Below are 25,465 nucleotides of genomic sequence, written 5' to 3' on the forward strand. Positions count from 1 at the left end.
GCCCTCTCCCAAATTGAAGCTATTAAGCGCTCCTCGTGTATTGAGGGTGCCAGGATGGCCTTTGCCCGTGTCAAGATGCACTGGGCAAAGATGAAGGCCACCGTCATAGTAGTTGATGGCCCACCCAAAGGCAAGGACTATCGCACGCCGGAGCGCTATTTCGAAGACGTCCTAGAGGGTGCCCGTTTAATAGAGGGTCAGTGCTCGAAGGATATTATATTTGAATGCATGTATCCGAGCTTCCAGGACTTTGTGTTATGAAACAAGGTCTTTGTAATATACTTGTGCTTTTTATCTGCAACTATTTTCCTCCTGTGCGGCTGTTTTTTGCATCTGAAAGTTTACCAGTCATCGGCTTTAGCCCCCACGTAGATACTATGGGGTGTTCGATATAGCACATGAGCACACTTGACCCAACGTCTTGGTCCGTAAAGGAGGTGTCAGTGCAGCGAACCAGGCAATCAGACTATGCGGCTTTATCACCTTCACTTAGCCATAGGAGTTTGACAATGCGACTATAGGTTAGCCCCTGGTGTTTGTTCGGCTATCCGAACTTGGATGCTTTTAGGCGCGTGACCGGGTAGAGGCCCGACCTTCGTATAAGACGAGGAAGAAATCGCAAAAGATTTAGTAAGTCCCTGAACCGCTGACCAGCTCTCGCTATATCGTGACGATCATTTTTCGGCTTTCTCTACTGAGGTGTTTGACCGGACGAGCCAGAAACACAATCACGGTAGTTCTTCCTTTAGTACCTTAGCCGAACAAACAGAACGTAAGGTGGTAACCACAGGAGCCAGGCAACCCAACTATTGACTAAAGACATGATTCACAGTCGATGCATATAATGCGGTATTCGGGACGTCGAAGTGTACTATAGAAGTGTTCGGACTTTATGTTTTTTGAAATATATGTGGCCCAGTAGAGCCCCTGGCAATTTATGCCAAGGTTTGTATGTCAATCTGTCATGAAGACAGAATACAGAATAAGCCAATACCGAATAAGGTTGGACAAAACTGTTTCCTCTATATTCTGACCGATATGTCAAACATGCTCTTACAGCGAATGCCACCATTATCAAGGCTATTTTACATGCCAAGAATTTTGAGAATCAAGGGAAAGCTGTATACAGGTCCTAAAAATGAAAGGTGGGGGTCTTGAAGATCCTTTGGGTACTCTGCCGCATGTCTGTGCCGCTTTTCACCTTGGTGTAGGACCCTTTGAGAGGCCGTCGATCGAGTATACATAAGGGGCCTGGGAAAGGTCCCTTGGTATCATCGAAAAGTGATTTGGGTTTTGAAGAACCTAGAAAATAAAGAAAAGGAAAAATGGGAAAGAAGAACGTGAAGGTCCAAATAGGGTCGAGTCGTATTGCGAACTTTGTCCTTAATGTGCCTCTGTCCTTGCCCATGGTATTTTTAATGCGTAGTTATGTACGCGTGGTATGTATGCCGCGATTAAGGGGGGGCATTGACGGAGGCCGAATTGCTAATCTAATTCTGGACAAACCGGACTATCATTCTGTAGGGTGCGCCGGACTCTTTTGACGGTGTCCGGAGACTTGATGGTCGATGAAGTATTCGGCTTGATAAGGCCACCCTACACCTCGGCTACGAGGGCCGCAGTATGCTCCTCAGTACTGAGGGAGCGCTCTGTGTTTCCATTGACTATTATAACACCGCATGGTCCGGGCATCTTGAGTTTTAGATAGGCATAGTGCGGGACTGCATTGAAGCGGGCGAAAGCAGTTCGTCCGAGAAGTGCGTGATAACCACTACGAAAGGGGACGATGTTGAAGATTAACTCTTCGCTTCGGAAGTTATCCGGTGAGCCAAAGACTACCTCCGGCGTTATTGACCCTGTACATCAAGCCTCTGTGCCAGGTATTACTCCTTTAAAGGTGGTTGTAGTGGGTTTGATCCTTGAGGGATCAATACCCATTTTACGGACAGTGTCCTGATAAAGCAGGTTAAGACTGATGTTGCCGTCCATGAGGACTCGCGTGAGGTGGAATCCGTCGATGATTGGATCAAGGACCAATGATGCTGAACCTCCATGACGGATACTGGTCGGATGGTCTCTGCGATCAAAAGTGATCGAACAGGATGACCATGGGTTGAATTTTGGGGCAACTGGCTCTATGGCGTAAACGTCCCTTAGTGCGCGCTTGCGCTCCCGCTTAGGGATATGAGTGACGTAGATCATATTCATTGTTTTTACCTTGGGGGGGAATTTCTTTTGCCCCCATGTGTTTGTTGGGCGAGGCTCATCGTCGTCCTCGCTAGGCGGCCCTTTCCCATTATGTTTGTTGTTTAGCTTACCGGCCTGTTTAAAGACCCAATAATTTCTATTGGTATGATTGGCAGGCTTGTCAGGGGTGCCATGGATCTGGCAAGGCCGATCTAGTATTCTGTCCAAACTGAATGGACCATCTTTGTTTCCCTTGAATGGCTTCTTCCGCTGACCAGTTTTAGAGCCACTGAATCCAGCGTTGACCATCGTGTCTTCGGTATCTTCGTTGTTGCTTCGACGCTTGTGTTTGTTGCGCCGTGGTCTGCCGTTGCCATCTCTGGCTTCGGAGGTGCTAGGGTCGCTGGTGCTATTACTTCTACGAGCTAACCAACTATCCTCTCCCGCACAAAAGCGGTTCATGAGTGCGATGAGAGCTTCCATGGACTTCGGCTTTTCCTGGACGAGGTGTCGGGCGAGCCACTCGTCACGAACGTTGTGCTTAAAGGCCGCGAGGGCTTCGGCGTCCGAACAGTCGATGATTTGGTTCTTTTTAATTAAGAACCTAGTCCGGAGTTTGCGGGCTGACTCTCCGGGTTGCTGGACTATGTGACTAAGATCATCGGCGTCCGGAGGCCGGACATATGTACCCTGGAAGTTGTCTCTAAAGGCATCCTCCAGATCTTCCCAGCTGCCAGTAGAATTCTCTATAAGGCTATTTTGCTAGTGGCATGCTGGTCCTTTGAGTTTTAGGGGAAGGTATTTGATGGCGTTGAGATCGTCACCGCGGGCCATGTGGATATGGAGAAGGAAATCTTCAATCCATACCGCGGGATCTGTCGTGCCGTCGTATGATTCAATGTTTACGGGTTTAAACCCTTCTGGAAACTGTTGCTGCATTACCTCATCGGTAAAGCATAAGGGGTGTGCGGCGCCTCTATATCGGGCAACATCACGACGGAGTTCGGATGACATCCATATGCGGCTTTCGGCCCTGGTGAGGTTATTCTTATCGCGCCAGGCCTGACGGTTGTCTTCCCGCGTTGGGGCGTGCCCCCTTGATCCATAGATTGATCTTGTTTGGCCTGCTCTATTGTTCAGGTCTTGTCGTAAGTCGTAGGTGTATCCTGGAGCCGTTGTCTCTCTGCCCTTACGGCGAGGTGGTGCGGGTTGGTGTTCGGCGTGGGTGGCCGCTTTGTCTCGCCCACGTGGTGGTCGGTCTGGTTCATCAGCGTGGTCATGTTCCGATGGGATTGGCTTGACGGCCTCATCATCGAATTGTGGCAGTAGCCGACGCTTTGGATAACTTTTTGTTGGGCGTTGAAGGCCATATTCTTCGGCAGCTAGGACCTGAGTCCATCTGTCGTTGAGTGTATCCTGTTCGGCTTGGAGCCACTTCTGCTGCTTTTTTAGGCTTCTCGTAGTGGCGATTAGTTGGCGCTTAAAGCGCTCCTGCTCGAGGGGTTCCTGTGGCATGATTAAATCTTCGTTGCCGAGGCTGACATCATCCTAGGAGAGCGGTAGATAGTTACTATCTTCCGAATCCTCGTTCCCGACCGGATCGTCGGGGTTAACTTGCCCCTCCTCCACTTCATCATGTTCGGATGTGGGCTTTTCGGGGGCTTCGGGGTCTTCGACGTCCTCTAGAGTGTTATCGTCTCCGGTGCCGGTATTACTGTCTTTGCCACGACGCGATTTTGAGCGGCAGCGCTGGCGTCGACGCTTTGGCGGTGCCTCATCAGGCTTGTCCTCCATCGGATCTTTCCTGTCTGCACTATCATCCTCTTTGGGTGTGTCCACCATGTACACGTCGTATGTGGAGGTGGCCGTCCAACGTCCAGTAAACGGCGGGTCTTGGCCTTGTGCGTCTCCGGCATCGTCGTCCATGCCGCCAATGTCTTCGAATGTGTAATCTAGCATATCGGTTAAGTCCTCGATGGTGGCTTTGAAGTGGGTGGTGGGTGGGACGTAAAATTCCCTGTTTTCAGCCCCTAGTCCGGGTTGGGCATAGTTCGAAGGCGATTCCTCTGTGATGGCGAGGGACCGCATCAAGTCTAGAGCCTCGTTTAAGAGCGAGGGTTGGACGGGGAAACGGGAGTCCGCGGGGCTGGCCAGGGCAAAGGCCTCTTGGCCACGCTTGCTGAGCGTGGGCTTCGATAGTTCGGAGCTAGAGTCCGGGGGCGAGTTCGGTCTTTCCATAACAAGGGGGACCCAGCCTGACTCCGGGCTAGCCGAAGACAAAATCGCCTCTGGATCCCTGATTGCGAGTTTCATAGCCGAGAGTCCGGCGGGCTTCAAACTCCCATCTTTGGACCCAGCAATTTGCTCCAGATCTAAGACCAGAGCGGTGATCGGGGCCGCGAACCCTTCGAAGATCAAATCTCCTCGGATATCAGTGACATAGTTTTGGTTCCCGAAACTGATCTGATGACCAGGGGCGTAGCTGTCGATCTGTTCGAGGTGGCCAATTGAGTTGGCACGCAGAACGAAGCCGCCGAACACAAAATCTGGCCGGCGAGGAAAACTTCCCCGGAAACGGCATCATTGCTGATGATCGAACGAGCCATCGATCCTTCCGTTGATGGCATAGTGGAACTCTCAATGAAAGCACCAATGTCGGTGTCAAAACCGGCCGATCTCGGTAAGGGGTCTCGAACTGTGCGTCTGGGGATCGAAGGTAACAGGAGACAGGGGAGGCACGATGTTTACCCAGGTTCGGGCCCTCTTAATGGAGGTAAAACCCTACGTCCTACTTGATTTGTATTCGATGAGTATGTGGGTTACAAGAGTTGATCTACCTCGAGATCGTAATGGCTAAACCCTAGATGTCTAGCCTATGTGAATTCTGATCGCCCCTATGGACCAGAACCCTCTGGTTTATATAAACACCGGAGGGGCCTAGGGTTGTATGGTTTATAGAGAAAAGAAATTATACATCCGGATGCTAGGCTTGCCATCCACGCAAAGGAGAGTCCCATCCGGGCACGGGGGAATGTCTTTTGCCTTGTATCCGTGCGGTCCATCAGCCCGGCCCATATCACATAGCCCGGACATCTGAGGACCCCTTAGTCTCGAACTCTCTCAACGGGGACTCCCGGGGGGGCGGCGCGGCGTCGCCGCCTCAGGGGATAGAGGTCGGAAGGTCGGGGGAGAGAGGTGGGTCTTGTGTTGAAGGGATTAGAGGAGGAGGTTGTGGTGGCTGTACATCTCTTCTCTTTAAGTGGCTGAACGTTTGTTCTTCTGTGTACGTACGTGGGAGTGGAAGAGAAAAAGAAGAGTTTGGGGGAGTGGAATAAGGTAAGGGAAGGAATTAAGAGAGGAAGTTATGAATCTTGCAGTTTCTTCTCTATACATATACATGTGGCTGATTCTCTTCTGTTTCTGTGGGCTGAGAACGTACAGAGAAGAAAGGAGAGGAGGCCTTCGCTAAGTATAGTAGAGATGGGCCAGTTCATTCAGGCCTAGTGGGAAGAGAAGAAGAAAAAAGAGGGACTTACCCCATTTGGATTAAAAATAGAAAAGAGAGGTGGCAAACAAAAATGTGGCTGCACCTACGGAAGACAGATGTTGAGCAAAGAATTTTTCCTAGAGTTTGAGAGAGGAATGAATTAGATTTTTCCTAAAAGGAAAAATCTATAAAAGAAGAGAACATGTAACAAAAATCAAATGAAGTTAAAAATAAATAAATACAAATGCGCATAATTTAATATGCCAGAGACAAGCGAAATTATTCGGCGAAAAGAGAACAATAAAACTCAAATTTTAATTTAGATTGTCATTAGTTCAAATTAAATCCTTCAAATTATAAAAGTCAAATTAAGCTTTGTTAACAAATAAAGCAAACGAATTTTTCTCATCCTGATGTTTGGAAAAAACTTTTTTCCCTAAACATTCCGAACATCGGGATGTTACAACGGCACGGGTAAACTTGATAGTAGTCTTCATGCGTGTGCTCACCCCCATCCGGACCATCTCACCAACGGCATTTGCGGCAATACCAAGTGCGAGCATCCTCAGAGCAGTCATGCATTTCTGCTTAACACAAAAAGAAGTCGGCTGCGGCGATCCCTTGTGAGCTGGAAGTAGTCATTGTGTGCCTCCACTCCCTCCATAATGCGCAAAAACAATGGTTTTCACATACGAAAACGGCGACGAAACCATGGATCATCCAAAAAAGTTAGGTTCAGAGTAAAGTAGCCCTTGTGCAGTAGCCGCGCTCCGGAAACCATATCCCGATTGATCACTTTTCTCCCTTTGATTGAGCCCTTGAAGTTGAGAATATGTTCCATCTGCCGGCCCATTTCCTCTTGCATGCTCATGAGCATGATCATGTCCACTTCTTGGTCCGAACCCGATGAATCGAAGAACTCATCTTCAATAATTTGATCAAGCTCCGTCGGTCCATACTCCTTGTCCGACGAAGTGGCAGAATTCATCATTTTCCCTACAAATAAATCACAAAACCCGGGTCGTACAATGTGTCCAACACATAGAGCGCGAGGGGCAGCCCGAGAGTTGCAAGACATACCACAGTGGCGTCCGGGCCGACTACGACGTCCCCGACGGCGAGGACCGGAGAAAAGACTGTTGTGTCGATGCTGGCGGCACAGAGGCTCAGAACGGATGCGGAGCAAGGGTGGCGGCGAAGCTACGAGACGTCCGACGCGGAGGAGGAAGAAGAAAGAATAGAGCAAATGGATCCATTAGGTCTAAGGGATGGATTTGGTGTAATTTGTGGTGGGGCACGGCTCTCAGGTCCGACGTGACGGACACGCTGAGGCACACCATATCCGTCCAAGACTTGGACTGGATATGAGGGGTGTCGGTCAGGCCGAGCCCGTCAGGGTCGCTTTTTGTGACCGGTCGCTGTCCAAGCCATCAGCCCGGGCGTTTGAGGCGAGTTTGGGGTGCCCGGCTGTAGATGCTTAGCCGCACGTCCATCAGCCCCGCACACATGCTTTGCACGCTCGTCGTAGGACATGTACGCGTCGTTATTTTTCCCCTTTTCTCCCCTTCGATTTTAATTTTTTGTTCTTCCATTAGTTTTAGATGTTCAAATATTTAAATTCTCTTAGATAAACAAAATATTCTTAAAGAGCAAACATTTTGAGGTGTATTTCAAAATTATTCATTGCATATTAAAAAAAATCTTGATCGTGTATTTCAGAAACTTTCACTAGTCAAAACATGTCCATAAATGTTCATCTCAGATCTGAAAATTGTTCATCGCCTACTTAAAAAATGGTTGTCATGTACTTTAAAAATGTTCGTCGTCTATTAAAAAGATTACCGCTGCGTATTCAAAAATATATTCATCTCATTTTTACCTAAATATTCACCCTATATTGAAAAAATGTCATCGCATATCTATTTGGTGTTCCTAGTGTATTTAAAATATTTCATCACATATTTCATAAAATATTCACCACATATTCAAAAAATGTTCATTGCGTATTTAGTACGCCCATTTCATATTTTTTGTTGCATATTTAAAAAATGTTTATCACATATTAAAAGAATGTGGGTCAGATATTCGAGAAGTATTCTTGTATTAAAAAGTTCATGCATAATTTAGAAAATTACAAACTGTAAAAAAAATATTGACAAGAAGGAGAAAAGTATACTTCTCAAATACTAGTAAAGTGGGAATGAAAATGATAGCGGTAAAAGAAAAAGGAGAAACCAAAGAAGAAATCAACCCCCCAAAAAATAAAATACTGAAAAAAAATCTTTAAAAACCCACACACTTAAATACAAAATCGGCTTGCACTGTACAACCATGGTAGCTCCTCGTCGGCGCCGCAAGCGCCATTCTGCTAGATGGCGCCTGCACAGAATGCTTGCTGGATGCGGCCCATTAGCATGCTCATGTGCAACTCGATCAATGATTGACTGGCCGAATGTTGACCCAGGGGCGGATTTGGGCCTATGGCAACTGGGGCTATAGCCCCAGGCGTGGCCCAATTGATGCTATTCTGTACCACTATATAGTACACATTTTTTCGAACTTGGAAGTGCCACTTCAGCTTCCCACCAAATTCTCACTGGATTGATCTGAGACGTTTGTTTGCAAGTTAGGGTTGCTATCCACCACTCATCACAACACCACTCAACAGACCGGACGGTTGAAAATGACTGGATTCGCCACCTTCGCGCGCAAACTTCTCTGTTGAAGCCGGCCGCTAGACACTTCTGGACGGAAACATCACATCAGCAATAAAGCTCCACCTTCTGCCATTAGCACAGGTGAACCGGGCTTGTGAGCTGGGAGACTGACACGGCCATACACGATACACCCCTCAAGATCTTGTGTGCATGGTGACATTATGGCCTACGGTACAACCAAAGTTCATGGTGATATTATCTACTACAATAGTTTTGTAAATTAACTACTACGATAGCTCCCTCAGTGAAAAAGAACTAATACGTTTGTTGTGGAGACATGGCATTTTATTGTTATCAAAACTAAAAACGTGACTATTTAATCATACATTGTTTTTTTTCCTGGCGAATATTAACATACATAGATTACAAAAATGTGAGATTGATAAAATGATATCAAACTGCCATGCATTTGACAGTTTGCCTATGGCTCGAATCATTCGACGTGTGATAATTTTACAAAAAATAAAGTTTCCGTTCCCTCCTACATGACAAAAGGAATATAGAATCACACTTACCCCAATGTGATTACAAATACGAGAGTGATAAAATATTATTTGTAATACAATATTTAATAAATTTCATTGTTCGTCGCATACCGAACAAAAGAAAATGTTAACTGGGTGGCAGTTCTCACTTTCTTATTTACTTAAGTAGAATAACGTGCATAGCACGTGCAATTTACTAGTATATCCAGTACAAATTTTTCAAATTTTTAGATGTACAGAGGCCCAGCCCCAGGCATGAATACCCAGCCCATGGCATAAACAGCTCAGCCCACGTACTTCCTCATGCTCTCAGCCCAACTAGCTCTCCAGGAACGCACGAAGCCACACCCACGTTGCGGTTCCAAAGGAATCGATCGATCTATCAGAGAAAAAAAAATACCCCCAGAGGCGCCAGAAAACCCTCGTTGTGGTGCGTGCCTCCTTCCGTGCGCCGCCCCAGCCTCAGGTCTTTCTCCTCGACGGGTCGACAGGCCTCTGACGGGAGGATCCAGACCTGCGCGGCGGCGCTTGACGCTCGTCGCCTCCAACCTGCTACGTCTCCACAACCGGCAGCCCTGTTATGGTGCTCCATCTCCACAACCGGCTAGACAGGCAATTTCTAGTTCGTTATAACATCTATTTTTTTTCTAGTACGGAGTACTATTAGTTTAGTCAATTTTGTTTCAGTTATTTGTTAACAGGATAGAAAGAAATCCAAGATGAAAAGGAACCCTGCAATTAAATCTTTTTTTAAGCAACACATCCGCCATCCCACATCCAACAATACCAACACCAATGAATCACCCATGAAATCAGCAGGAGCTAGAGCTAATAATGCAAAAGAAAATCAACCATGTGTGGAGCTTAATCCAGATGACAATCCTGATCTAGATTTTTGAGACATTTGTTAGGGAAGCTAGAGCTTATCTAGAAATTTTCTAGTTGCATTGATCTTGGTCAGCTTGCTGTGAAGATGGTACAAACAGATAGACACACACAGTTTCCTTAGGTATATAGTATGGTCTCTGTTGAATTTGGGTTGCTTCTGCCCGTCGCTACAACAACTGTATTTTCTCGGCAATGAACATTTTAGCTGCGAAATAAGATGACTGATGAATGGATGGATCGTGTTTTGAGCTTGATTTACTCACGAACATTGATGGTATTGAGATTATACAATGCTATCAAAAATGAGGAATTACAAGGTGCCCTTTGTTAAATTGATCACATGTTTATTGAATTTTCTCTCGCGGTAATAATGAATTCATATTTTATTCTTAATGTGAATTTGTGAAGAACTTCTAGCATGCATTGGTATGTGTGGTATTTTGATTTTTTATAGCCACTTAGTTTTAGCCCGAGGCTTTAAGAAATCCTGGCCCCGCCTCTGTGTTGACCAGTTGATCGTCAACCATTAACTTTTGGGGAAAAAGTAAAAGTAAAAAAGTTGGGGATTTAAAAGGTTCACGGACTAAAAGAAAGTTCATGACATTGAGAAAAAAATCACGGATTTGAAAAAAGATAATTATTTTTTCTAAAATAGTACATAAATTTTTAAAAAGTTCATCAACTTTTTAAAAAAATATATGAATTTGGAAAATAATTTAATTTTAAAAATTAAGAATTTAAAAAAGTTCATGCATTTGAAAAAAAAATGCAAAAACAAAAAAACCAGGCAACAATAAGAAAACCAAAAATCTGAAACACATGAAAACCGGTTGGGAAGCTTCCAGAACCTGGTGGGGCTTTTTTTAGCCAACAAAGCTAGGTTCTTTATTGATGTATCACAATGTCTACAGTAATGATGGTTGGGTCATGAGGAGTGCCCAACCACAATGTCTCATTGAGGAAGGAAAACACCATACCTAGCTATGTTATGAACTTCAAAGTTAGAAGCTCGAGGTTGACATAAGAAATTAGAAAATGTAAAAACACTAGAAGTTTCTAGAATCTCTTTCACAATCCCATCATAGTTCCCTCCAACACCTTGACGAATATGGCTAATGACCTGCTTGCAATCAGAAGCCACCTGAATATGTTGCATGGCTAAATGTTGAGCCAATGCCAAGCCTTTCCTAACTGCAAGACCTTTCAATGTAGACGGATCAACCAATCCCTGCACCACCAGAACTAAAGAACCTATATATGCTCCATCTCTATCGCGGCAGATTGCTGCAGCTGTGCCAAGGTTATGATCTAGTGAGACCCCGACGTCCACATTGACCTTTACAAAACCTGCTTCTGGTGGGATCCGCCGCCGCTACCGGACTAGCCTAGCTCCTGATATTGTGTGAGTGCCGGTCACCTCATTGAGCTGATCAAGCTCAGAAATGAAATTGGTAACAAACATGTGTGTGCCGTAAGGACTTTGAGTTATACCCTCATGTATCAGCTTCCTTCGTGCATGCCAGATAGCCCATAAAGTGGCACACATTCTGACCAGCTCATCATGCTTCAGTACTTCGATCATTGAAAAGAGCCATGTTCTTGCTGATGGTTCCCTCGTGGCTATCATATGTTCTAGTAGATCATGATACACCAAAACCCACACACATCTTGCCATAGTACATTCAAGAAGACTATGCCTCCATGAATCAGGTGCCCCACATACGTAGCATTCATCATGGTGTGACACTTTCCTGTGTTTCCGAACGTCTCGATGGGGCTTATGAGAAAACGAACACGAGGGATGGGCAGGCCTGTCAGGAATGACGTGAGCAAGGGAGGTGGGGGGGAGGGTGCGCCAGGGAGCTCCTGTCTGACGCTATTTGCATCAACAGTTGAAGTTTCACACAAGGTGTATCTCACCTAGGCTGGCCCATTTTGGGTTGGCGAGGTGCAAAACACAGAAGAAAGCAACGCTAGCACTCGGATTCGATCCCCTAACTTCCGAGCGATGCTCAAGTTTCGATAGCCGCTACGACATATTGGCGTATGTGCTAAACTTCCAGCGCACAGCTAAAAGAACTAAACAATGGTAAAAACTTAAACATTAGAAAAAAATCCCCAAAAAACAAAGTACGAGTGAGGGATCGCACAAAGGACCTCCTACAGACGCAAACATTTTTAAAAATAGTAACATTTTTGGTAATTCCAAACATTTTCTGAAAAGTTGTGAAATTTTTTAACCAAAACATTATGAACATTCTTTGAAAAACCGGAACAAATTTAAAACCACAATTTTTTCTGGAATGTTAGAACAAATTTTGAAAAAAGGAACATTTTTCGAGATTTTGATTTTTTTTTAAAAAGTTTGGAACAAAAATATTCCGAACATTGTTTAAAACAGGAACAAAAGTTGAATACACGAACCTTTTTTCTAATTTTAGAATAATTTTTTGAAAACTCGAACATTTTTTGTAAAGTTCTGAAATTTTTAACCAAAACATTTTGAACTTTTTTTTTGAAAATCCCCCAAAAAATGAAAGAGGAAGAAAAAGAAAAAGTAACAGGGAAACAAAAAAAAGTAAAAGGAAAAAACCGGTCCAAGAATCTCCTAGAAGGTTCCCAAAACCGGAAAACCCGGCTGGGAACCACCTAGAAACTTCCCAAAACCGTAAGCGCTGAAAGGCCAGCCCATCCTCAAACGCTCGTTGATCTCCCCTGTGCATCGCTCCGGCAACTTGCCGCAGGCAGCGGCAAATAAGAAAACGCGGTGCGTCAGGGCATTTCTTTAACTTGCATTTATTTTGTTAAGTGACGCTCTTACCTGGGCTGGCTCATTTAATTTCTATAAACGTGCCTAAAAGGTGTACTCAGCAGGCTTCGAACTTGCAGTCTCTCTGTTGGAAGGGAAGGGCGCAACAGCTAGGATATACCTCCCGATGTGACATATTTGCTTTTTTTTTCTTTATTAGTACGAAGTTTTCTATAGACCTTTTTATATGGTTTATCTATTTTCTTTCTTTTCCCTTTTATCTGTTTTCTTCAATGCGCAGATTCTTTTCAAGTCGATGATTTTCCTTCAAAATCGATGAACCTTTTCTAAAATCTTTGAACTCTTATTCAAATTCGTGAACTTTTTTCCAAGATAACTTTTTCCAAAAATGGTGAAGTTTTTTCAGATTTGTAAACTTTTTCCATAAAATGGACCTTTTTTCAACTTCAATGAACTATTTTTAAAATTCAATGAACTTTATTCAAAATTGATGAACTATTTTTCAACTTGATGATTTTTTTCAAATTTGATGTATATTTTCCAAATAAATCAATGAACTTTTTCTTCAAATGAATAAACTTTTCTTGAAATTTATGAATATTTTTGAAATTTATGAACTTTTTTTGAATAATTTATACTGGCCAAATAGTTACGTATTTCCTGCTAGGAGAACAATCAAGTGAGCTTGGTCTAGTGGTTGTGGTGCCACGATGTTGAGATAGGCGTCCCTAGTTCAAATCCCAGTTCTTGCATGCAACAGTCAGAATTGGTCTTTTTATTTGACAGCGGCATATGTTGCTGGACCGGCCCGGTACGCATCGCGTTCGAGCAGCACCAGCCTTAATCTCTCTCTAATCTATCCCTATATATACTAGCAAAAGGGCTCGTGTGCTGCAACGGGAGACAAAAATCATAAACTTCAATGAGCATGACAACATTTTGCTGCATCACCGATAACATTTTGGCGACCATTTTGTTCAATTACATTAATAATTCGTAATAAACAAAATTTTAAAAATAATGAATATTTTTTGATTTCCCAAACATTTGTTTTAAAAATTGCAAACATGTTTTGAATATGCGACACAATCATTTTATGCTTTATTCAAAAATTTACTTAAAAGTTCTTTTTAAATTTTTTGGAGGTTTTTTAAAGTACCAAATTATTTAAAGGAGAAAAAACGATAATGGAAAAAAATATAAAAAACGAAATTTAAAAACGGACCGCCCGCACATGGGCCGGCCCTAATTGGAGCGCTGTGTCTTCTCGCTGCGTGCAGAGCGCAGTATAGGAGATCACTACTGTGTGGGATGGCCCAGGCAGGGGATTTCCAGTGTGAAATGTTTTTTGTCAACTTATAGATTGCATTGGTGGGTAATATTTTATAAGTTTGGAAGCAATTGATGACTTTAATAATAATTATTATTATTATAGCGCATATGACGTACATTGCAAGAAGATCAAATAAAAGATGCATGTCCATCAAAACATCACGATAGCGTTCACACGCTGCCAGCTGGTAGCTACAAGAAGGTCCATGTCCATATCTAGAAGAAATGTATAATCATGAAACGACCTTGCAATGACATGCGTCCGACCTGTAGCATCGCCAGTCATCCTTGCAACTTCCACGTGGTCGCCTTTGCAGTGTTTTTCATCCAACTGGTAGGACAAACGACCGTCCTTCCAACGTCCATGTAATAATTTTGCAGCACTTTGGTCCGAATTGCCAATAAAAAAAAGGACAGCGGAGACTGATGTTACATTGACGTGTTTCTAGCTAGACCCAGTGGGCACTCGACCTTACAGCGACGCGTGCCGCTTGCAGTGTAGTGTTTGCCGTTTAAAGCAGGGAAACTTGAGCGAAGTTGCACGTAGATCAAGCAGGTATATTTTCAAGAAAAAATTATAGCAGGAAAAATGCCGAGAAATGAAAAGATTTACGTTTGCAACTCCAAACCAAATGCTTGCAGTACTTAAAGAAGGACGTGCATGCGCGTGCATGAAAAAAGGAGCTACCCCGAGGGTTGCAATCATTACCAGGGTTAGTTTTTTTAGACAAATAACCTGGGTTTTTTGGGGAAAGACAAAGGACCTGAGTGAGCTGGTTCGGGGCGTGGAGACCAGAGTACATCCCCACGCTGCTGATTTTTGGATCGTAATCCAATGAAGCCTGGGAGGAGGTCCATCAGCATATATCAGCCCAATATATGGCTAGCGTGTGAAGTTGGAGGTACTCTACGACGTAGCGCAAAGCAGCAATTGAGTCGTTTTTTTAGCAGAATTAGTACCACCTCGCGTATATGTTTTAAATTTAAATTGAAAACGTAAATTCACAGGAAGAAAGCGTATTGTAACGGTGAACCCACGGAGTCAATCCGTACTTTATTATTAAAAAATTAATAATAAAGTACGGATTGACTCTGTGGGTTCACCGTCACAATACGCTTCTTGCCGTAAATTTACGCTTTCAGTTTGAATTTAAAACATATTTAAGGTGGTACTAAATTTTGTCTCTGCAACGTTTGCACCGCCCACCTAGGCCTGCTCCCGGTGCGCCCCACAACTGGCTGGGCCTTAGCCCATGGATCGACCACGCTCTGGCGGATCGCCCGGCTGAAGCAGCAGCTCAAACAATCGATGCCAGGGGCGCAAAAATAATGTGCCTCCGGAAGCCTTTGCGGATGCTACAGCTGCTGCCGCCGGCTGGTCGCCGTCTCCCTCACCGGCATCCCAACAAATCCATTGGTAGCAGCCTTCCTCTGTTCGACTGTGGCGTCCGTTTCGTACGTCACCCCGGCCGTACGCCGTACTTCTATCGATCCAGCCCCTGCTCCCCAACACGGTAGGGAGACGGACGCTGCCGAGGTCAGGTCGGGCGCGGGCGCACGGCAAAGCAGACTGGACGCAATCCAGCCCCATCCTCCCTGGTGCGGCAAGGAGACGGGCGCTTCACGGGCGAGGCCGGGCCCGGCGAAGTAGGACGGATCGGTCTCATGCACTTAATAGAATCGGGGTTGACCACGACTGAACCCCATCCATGGATGCAAGGTCTCCGTGCTCATGGTCGACGGCTGCACCCTAGCAAGTCGCTCATCATTCGCGAATACATCCATGACGCGTGGCCCTGTCGGTGGCCACGTCCCACGCCTTCATCCGGATTCAACACAACCAAAGTGCATCGCTGACGCCGGCGGGCAGAAGGATTGCACAAGCTTGGAGAACATGAATCGCGAGGGGGTCCATGCCAGACTACATTCAACACTGTGAGGCGCTGGTACAGCTGACATGTACTATGAGGGTGCTGACGCTTGACGGGCACAGAAGAGGCTTCCGCCATCAAACCTGGTCAGAGCATGCCGCGCCGACCCACGGAGCAAGCTGCCATCCTTGAACCTGGCCAGCCACGATAGTGCATGGACAAGGGCCCCGCAATCGAACCCGGCCGGTTTGGCAGCCGGCATGCTTCGCGCGTGAAGCCGTGGAGCACCAAGGTGCAGGTCAGCGTGCATTGTGTTCACCCCGGGGGTAAAGCTCACATGGCAATGGGCCGATGGAAGCTGCCACGCTACAAGATGCGCGCTGCACAGCCGCGTGGTGATTATGCACGCATACGCTCTTGTAACCAAGTGTGGTCGGTCGCATGAGCTCCTGGGCGGCGTAGATATACAGCGTGGGTGCATGTAGTACGCACAAAGCATCAGCCTGACTGACAGTTCTTTCGTGGGAAGAGCCTGAGAGATGATAGTTGTAGCTCCTCAACTGAACTATGTCTAAAGTTTCAAAGCAAGGATCAATATGCAAGACAAAAAAAATCAAGGATCAATATGGCAGCCAGATTACACTGCTAAAATTTCAATTTTCTCTGACCAATGTTGGGTGTTTGTCCAGCTGTTTCGTAGCTAGGTGCAAACAGACATGCCTCATGCTTAGGCATTTGACACGAATGATGGAAATTTAATGAAGAAAGTCAATGAGACCATGACTAATTACCGTCACATGCAATTACTGGCTACTGCATTCTATTGATCATGCATGGAGCCACACTGGAAAGCTTCTGTTTCGTGGAAGAACTATGTGTGCAAGTGGACCAAAAAACACACAATACAGTGGACTAACTATAGTCCCATGGAGGTCCTAGCAACCTAGCTGCAGATTTCGTACTCAGCAAGTCAGCAGAGCACTGCTTGCTAAGGAGGCTCATTGGCATCTGCCACATATGGTAAAATTTTGAGTAGATCCTATTGTTTTACTTCAGTCTTCCTACTATTCTTTCTCATATATCCTTCTATTCTCGGCCATGATATAGGAGCAGACAATAAAGTTATTCTTATATACTTTGCTTGACACCTTCTTCCGGTCATCATATAGACATGAGTAATTAAGACTATAATTTTATCTATTTCAAGGACCTGAAACATCCTGCAGTTTTAGAACAAAAATTGGACTGGTCTCGCATGTCTAATATTATATCTTAATTTCTTAAATAAATAAGATATTGCACATAGACAATGCTTTAGTCGACATAACTGCGAATCAACAATGGAGTGGCGTGGGTTAAGCTGCTAATCTGGTGAAAGCTTTTACCTTTTTATGCTTCTCAATGTTAGTCCACAAGGAGTATAGATTGATTGACGCTCTTGCCAAACATGCTGAATTCTACGCATAAAAGAGCATCACCTCGAGGGTCAATTCTAGACATGAAGAAGCATCACCTCGAGGGTCAATTCTAGACATGAAAAAGCATCACCTAGAAGGTCTAAAAATTAAGGCGATATAATTCAACACTTTCAGTGTAGCATGGAGCTAGTATGTGGTATTATTATTGATGCCTAAAAGATAGGAAAAATAGATGCCTTGTGTAAGGATCTGAAGGAGAACTACGGAATGGGATTGGATCTGGAGGATGATTGCCGCTCAGGTTTGGTGTGCATAAATGGCTGAAGTGGTGGACAAGGATCAAATATAATAATTCATTCTTTGTGTAATCTCTGGAAGTAGCATAAATCTGCCATGATTAATCAGCTTGATCATTGAGTCATTCTTTATAGGCCAGTTTCACATACATATCTAAATACTATTGTTTTTTTATTATTAACGACAGTGGCATGATTTCCCAATAGTTTCAGACCAAAGGGAAGATAAAACAGAAGCAGACGCGTTGGAACCTACAAATTGATACTGCCGGCAGGTAAACTCTCGATTACCACATGAATTCTTAAATTTATTTTATACCCGTTGCAACGCACGGGTTCTTTTGCTAGTCTCTCCCTAATCTATCCCTAATAATAAAGTACGAATTGACTCCGTGGGTTCACCATCACAATACGCTTCTTCCTGTAAAATTATATTTTCAGTTTTTTATTCAATATTATCCAAGGTGGTACTAATCTATCTCTATATCCCTGCACGAGCCAACGATCGATCGCTAGCAAGTCTCGTCAGGCCGATTGACAGCAAGATGGGCCGATAGCTCTCGCCACGCACGATTGACAGCCAGATGGGCCTTTGCTACTATGTGTGGATTCGAACACATGACCTATGTGTCCAACGAAGACAAGCTAGCCATCCGATCAGCCAACTTTTCATGCTAATGCAAAGAGAGACTATGTATATATTTATTGTGCTGCAGGTTGGCCCATCCATTCTGCGCAGCTCTACTTTGGCTGCTCCATCCGGCCGAAGGCCTAAGCGGGGCATGATTGTACCAATTTTAGAATCAGCCACGTCTTTGCATCCGTTAAATAGTCCCACATCGTTTTCTTACAATGAAATCTACCAATTTATATATGTTACCAAGTTGAGGAACCAACAAGCCGCCCCAAAAATCAACAACCAGGGAGATTGGGATTGTAGCGACGAAGAGATGTACTCCCTCCGGTCCTTTTTAGTTTGCATATAAGTTTTGTTTGAAGTCAAAGCATCTCTACTTTGACCGAATTTATAAAAAAAAGTATTAACATTTACGATGCCAAATCAATTTTGTTAGATTGATTACGAAATGTAGTTTCATGGAATATATATTTGGTATGGTAGATATTGATATTTTTTAATATATATTTGGTCAAACTTTGCAAAGTTTGACTTGACCCAAATTTAATATGCGGAGTAAAAAGGACCAGAAGGAGTACATTGTGTGCAATGAAATGAGGAGCCAATGGAAGAATGACCCGATGAAAAGTAGACTAACATTTTTTTTCCTCCATAGTGCTTCTATGCACCACTTCTTCCGGTTGTCATGTCTCATATCAAGATCTTTTCTTTTGTATAGCACACATGCACATGGGATAACTCATAATGCAATATCTCAATTACTTATGCAATTTGATTGAGCTTTCCGACAAGATTGCCAATGAAAAAAAAACAAGGTATAGAAAAAAAATTAATCATATTTTCAGTTGTTGGTCATGGAATCGGTCACAACGTTTAACCTAATGATTCTTCCGTCCTGTGTCGCACTACATATGTCTCGCATTAAATGCGGATAATTAATACACCTTTATGGGTGGATAACACCTACAATAGTGGAGGTCGGAATAAAACTTTGAAAATTGCAAACCAAATAATGTGTACATTTTGTAAAGATGGTCTGGCTGAAACTATAATTATTTTTCATGTTCTGAATAATTAACACGGGATGTAAATCAAATCATCGCACTTGTGTTTTAGGACATTCTTATTCGGTAGGGGCGTGCAATGATTTTTTTCTATACCAAACAAAAAAAACACAATAAAAATAATCTTTCCCTAATAATAAAGCACATGTTGAGTCTCTCGGGTTCAGCGTCACAATGCGCTTCTTCCCGTAAGTTTACGCTTTCACTTTGAATTTAAAACATATAGGCGATGTGGTACTAAAAAGCTGTTCATTGGTCGCGTACATCAATTCATATGAGTCGTTGTTTTTAGTCCCTCCGGCTCGCTCGACTAGGCCGTGTTGATCATTCCTGTCAACCGCGTGATGACTGAACTGGGCCTGGTCAAAAGGAAAAAAAACGATGCAAAAAATACTTCACATGAGTTTCCAACCCACGACCAAGGCCATCCGTCTGGAAGAACAACACCAACTCAGCTGGTCTGTTTTGTTTCAACTCAAAAAAAAAGTTTGTATGTTTTGTTCTGCAAAATTGTGTCCCTGTAGATATAATATTCCCACATCGCTTCTTTGCACCCTATCTTATCAATTTTCATACATCGGCGGACTTGTCTTAGCAAAAGTCAATAAACAGAAGATGGAAACCGAACGAAAAAATTAACCCCGGAAGTGGGAAGAGGGAGCAAGGAATAAAGAACGAACGCTGGAGGAATTTGGCCAGAAGAAAGAAGGTCGGCAAGGCAAGGGGGAGGCGTTTTGGCTCCCGGGTGCATTTGCACCCGGATGAATAGTATCCCAAAAAAACAAATTAAATGTTTTCAAAAAAATTTGAAAAAAATTGTAGATGATCGTGTTGGTGTCGCAAACATGCTTGACAAAATTCACGCGGAACGGAGCAGCGGTGTTTCGTCGGCGAAAAAAACAAATTTGGGGTGACATTTTAGATTGACATTTGGTATTTGATTTGTTTTTGCGCAAGCCAAAATGATTGACATTGTTGTCAAAATTTGCAGGTCGCATTTATATGTGACAAAGATGAGCAAAAAAATTTGTCTCAATTTTTTCAACATTTGAAAATATTAAAAGTGGGCCCGGATGCAAATGCACCCGGGAGCCGAATTGATTTTCCGGGCAAAGATGCAGATACCCCCAGTTAGTAAACAATGTTGTGGCAAACTCGACTAGCCCCTGTTGTGTGTAGGAATCAAAGTTGATTGTGTTGTTAAATTATCCCACCTCGCTCCCTTACATACAATATACCCAACTTATATACGTCTCTCAGTTCCCTCGGTATCAGGAAGAGGTATCGGGGATTATGACAGAGAAGAGACCTTGGAAGGAAGAGAGGCTAAGGAAGGAAATATGTATGTAGAGGCTAAGAAAGGAAAGAGGTGGCTAAGCTAAGGAAGGGAAAACAAGGAAGGAAAGAGATGATAAATATGGGCTGCTGGAAAGAGAGGATAATTAACTTTCTAAATACAATATGGACTGCTATTATGTGGGCTATTAAATGATTCATGAAGACGTGAATAATTTAAGGACGGCGGATATGCATGTTGATTCACGTTGCCTATTGTGATGCCCTGATCAATGGATGAAAAATAGCTGGAGGGAGTAAGAGAAGAGGATGTGAATAATTCAAACTCGCCAGGTTGAAAGGCTCAAGATAGAAAAACGTGAGTGGTGTTGATTTTTTTAGTTGACTTGGAAAATAACTCAACTCCATGCTTTAAAGTCTCAAGAAAAAAACATGAAGAGGTTTTGGTGCTGATCGTTGTTAACTGAAGTTGGATTTGGTATTTGTTTATGTTCTTCACAGAATGGTAGAGTGGTACTAACTATTACCCGACATAAAAAGCAGAAAGGAAACGAACACCATCCATAGTCCAAATTGGATACGGCATTTTTGGACTAACATATTTACATGTGTTAGCACACTCGCGGGAAGCATGATAATAACTACTACGACAAAAAGCTAGAAAAGAAATGAACACCATTCATAGTCCAAATAGGATTGCACATTGTTGGACTAACATTATGTACACAGGTTAGCACACACGCGGGAAGCATATATACCTAGATGGCCTGTGAAGTATACGGCGAAGATTTATACATGCAAGCAGAAAACAAGACAACTGTCTTTAGGTATATACAAAATAAATTATCTTCATAGAAGGTGCATGTCTTATATATCCCAAAAAAGTATGGAAGTGTTTTCCCGCTACTGATTGTTGTCAATCCTTATGAGGGACGATCCATGGACTAGGTGCGAGGAGTAGATTGCGCAGGGCGGCCCTTACGCCAACTTGATGTGATTATAGTTTTTAAAATTTTAAACATCCCCTTGCATTAGTACACTTCAATGACATGTGTGTCGTGCAGTGGCCGAGCTGATCGCCTCAGGATTGACAACTTTCGAATGTGTTATGATCAAGTGGACAATGCCGGAACTATCAACAAGGGCGGAAGAAGTATAAGAGGTGGCAGGGGTGTGGCGGCATGTTGAAATATATGACGTCGCCTGTGAAAGTCTTGAGATATGGTTATTGAGTTAATTAAGGGCATGCAATATTTTTTCTCCCGTTACAACGCACGGGCATATGTGCTAGTAATAATAAAGCACGGATTGAGTCTCCGGGTTCACCGTCACAATGCGCTTTCTTCTCATGTCATAATAAGCTTCTTCCTGTCCGCTTTTTCTTGATTTGATATTTTTCTTAATATCCAAGGTGGTACTATCTATATGCGTCCGTACGTGCACTAATCTATATATTTTCCGTCTGCGCTCTTGCTCGGGCCTTGCCTTGCGATCGTTCGTGGCTGATGCGTTGCCACTTGGGCCTTAGCCCGTCTGCGTGAGATGTTCCAGCGAGTGTTTCTGTAATAAAAAGTATAGAAGATTATAGTTAATAGATAGTCCCACATCGTTTACTTGTAGACTGTCCCACCAGTTTAAATGTGTTTGTGAGTTGACGACAACAAGTAGCAGCAAAGGAGTTGGTCAAAGATGGAATTAATCGAGCGGGAGATGCTACCTCAAGAATCAAAGGAAATAAACGAAGAAAAAGAATAGAAGGAACTCAGGTCATGTCATGGCTGGAGCAGAGGTAGCGGTCGACTGTGGGATGGCAAAAGAACGCCTGTTCGCTCCACGGACCCGCGATTTGTAGAGAGGGGCAGGGAGCCACGAGGCTGGTTCTCGGCGCGACCAAGTCCTACTTTGCCTCCTAGCTACCTTGCACACCGGCCCGACCCCCGTCCTTTGCCGGCCCCGGCGTCCTCGCCTGGCCCAGGCCAGAGCAGACGGCGGCTGGGGGGTGGCTGTCTTTGGCTGGAGCACCAGCGCGTAGGCGTTGGAAGGAACAGCGTTGTGGATAAGGGCCACGAAGGAGATAGCTCTGTCGGTGCTTTTTTGGATGTGAGAACGATGGAGCGAGATGGGAGATGGATGCAGATGCATCTCGGTGGAGATGAATGGATAAGCATAAGCTAGCTAGCGGTGGAGGTACACGTGATGGCCTCATGGGTGTTACGTGCCGGTGGGCTAGGCCCCAACATTGTTTTTTGTCAGCCGGTTATTAATATTTCTTGCGTTAGGGTCAACACTTAATAGTGTAAAAGATATTGGGAATGAAATATAATATTCCAAATCAAAAAAGCTACAAAATCAAAATCATTAGAATTCATTTCGCAAAAAATTATTAGAATTCATTTTTTTGATAATTTGATAAAATACTTTAAATGGATTATTAAACTCTTCAAGAGTATGTAAGGGCATCTCCAACGTCGACCCACAAAAAGCCTGCAATCATCCAGACCTCATGGTCTGGACGTGTTTTGTCATCAAATGACGGTCTGCGCCGGCCCGCCGACTGGTCCAAACTTAATTTCTCCCACAATCCAAAAACTATCTGGGGGCTTTACGGGCGTCCGGACATCTACCACCCTCGATTCTATCTGCCATGGCCCACCCAAACCCCAGCTCCCCTTTCCCACATCCTTCCCGTCCGAAGTGGTCAGCGCCGCTCCAGAGCACAACGCTGCATTTATGCCGGCTCAGAGCGACACGACCTCTCACTGGCACTCTCGCATTGAAAGTGGCGCCTCCCGAGAGCGCCGCTCGCGCTGTTTCCCGGTGCACGCGACAACTCCATGTTCAAATGACATGTCATCATTCCGCCTCCCTACATTAAACATGTGCGGTTGCCCAAGAACCTACTCCGACGCCACATGTTCGTTTGTCTATTGCCCACCATTAACCACCTCATCAGTTGCCCTGTCATCTGCCGACTATGTAAACTCCAGCCCCGGCCATAGCCGCATCCATCCTCCTCCTCGCTGCACAACGACTGTCATGGCCGTGGTGCGGCGATCAGAAGACTGAAATGCCACTATTGTTGTCGACCGGCAGGCAGACAAAGGCATCCGCTGCGGACATCCCAATGGAAGATGTTTGGAAAATTAAAAAATATTCATGTTTTATCAATAGTTCGTGTATTAAAAAGTTAATGAAATTGACCAAATTTTGCCAATTCAAATCATATGGAAAAATATCCTAAAAATTCAAAAAATGTTTTATTCATTCATAAAACATCCGCTGATTCAAAAAAGATCATGCATTACCAAAAATGTTTGTTAATTCGAAAAAAATGTTCGTGAACTTAAAAAAATTGTTCCACTAATTTCCAAACAATGTTCGTCCATTCTAGAAATGTTCTCCGATTCACGAAAATTGTTAAACAATGTTCAGAATTTTTAAATAACTTTACAAATAGTATAAAATGTTCACGAATTCAAAAAAGTTCTTGAGTTTAAAAAATGTTCAAAAATTTGTTAAAGTGTTCATGAATTTGAAATATGTTCACGAGTTTCAAAAAACGTTCATGATTTCACGAAATTGAGATTGATAAGGAATCTCGGTGATACAGCAAAATGTGATCATGCACATTGGAGATAATTTTTTTCTCCCGTTGCAACGCACGGGCCCTTTTGCTAGTAATAATAAAGCACGGGTTGACTTTGTCGGTTTCACCGTCACAATACGCTTCTTTCCGTAAATTTACGCTTTCAGTTTTTTCATCTATATTATTTTCTACATCCGAGGTGGTACTATCCGTTCTTTTCATGTTTCTGACGTTCGCTGGAGTTCCAAGCCTTTCTTCTATACGTCCTTTCTGCTAGATGGGCCTCAGTGCACCACATGGCCAACGAAACCGAGCTAGGCCTGGTGAAAAGTAAACGATAGTCTCCTCCCCACTCGATCGCTCCCCTGTTCTCAGGTGCACCAGCCGCCGGGGCCGACCTGGTCTCATAAACATCGCCGCAGGCATCTCTGACACGGACTCCATCGCCCGTTCTGAACTTATAAAAAGGCCTCGAGTCCCAAGTTTAGTGCGTCCAATCTCGCCGTTCCGCTCGACATTGCCGCACCCAAGCGTTCAATCTCATCCGCCGGCTGCTGGGTGCCCGTGCCGCTCCCAATATCTGGCGACCCACAGCTGCCCCTCCTAGACCGAGATCGGCTCCACACCGCCACTTGCGACCGCTGGCTTCGATGAATGACAACCCACGGTTGCTCCTTCCTGTCTCCGGCAACCCACTACTTCGGCCCTGCTTCGACGACCAACGAGCGTGACGACCACCCACAGATGCAACTCCCTTCTCTGTCGGTGCAGGAAGCGGCTCCTCCGTCCTTCAGATCCAGCAAGGTCCCAGCAATGCCAGGTCTAGAAACATTATAGCGATGAGAGCACCAGGGCCGCTGTCTCTGAATTCTGTTCGGAGTCAATACAAAGGAGAAGATGTTTCAGTTTTTCCTAATAAAGAGGCTTGCTGCTTGCCCCAATGTTTGGTCTAAACTGTCGATGCTACTTTATATTGAAGAGAGGTTTTGAGGCAGAAGGTCCCTTTGGAGTTTGGACAGTGGATTTTTTAGTCGCAGAGGATCTGATAGAGATTGGTTGTGGCCAATGGAGATGAGATTCTACGTGCATTAAGAACCTTTAAATTTCTTCAACCGTCACATATCCTTTTGTTTTTCTCTTGTAGCCCTGAAAAAGATTGTGAATTGTCAGCTTAATGTCCATGAAAGTTGCATATCACTTGTTCTCCTGTAAAACGCTCAGTAGTCACTATCTTAGTCCATCTGATTTTGAATTGTTAGCTTAGTGTCCATAAATGGTGCATATCACTTTGTCTTCACTAAAAGACTCTTAGTCAATATCTTAGTCCATTCATAATTACTGGATTCTTGCGTCTATGCATATGTCAGTTATGTCCATATATGCTAAACGTGGTTTTATTAACTGGCATGTAAAACCGTCTTTGGCTATGCC

At 44.1% G+C, this 25,465-nt stretch overlaps 1 long non-coding RNA gene across 1 annotated transcript; it reads right to left on the minus strand.

The window, feature by feature from the left end:
- Nucleotides 1-21,668: 21,668 nt before the first annotated feature.
- LOC125533725 lies at nucleotides 21,669-22,698 on the minus strand. Its single transcript, XR_007294344.1, has 2 exons — nucleotides 22,166-22,698; nucleotides 21,669-22,008 (listed from the first exon to the last, which is right to left on the minus strand). It is a non-coding gene; the product is annotated as an uncharacterized LOC125533725 (long non-coding RNA).
- Nucleotides 22,699-25,465: the final 2,767 nt, after the last annotated feature.

This window comes from Triticum urartu, chromosome 2 (assembly GCF_003073215.2).
Source record: "Triticum urartu cultivar G1812 chromosome 2, Tu2.1, whole genome shotgun sequence".
NCBI classification, from domain to species: domain Eukaryota; kingdom Viridiplantae; phylum Streptophyta; class Magnoliopsida; order Poales; family Poaceae; genus Triticum; species Triticum urartu.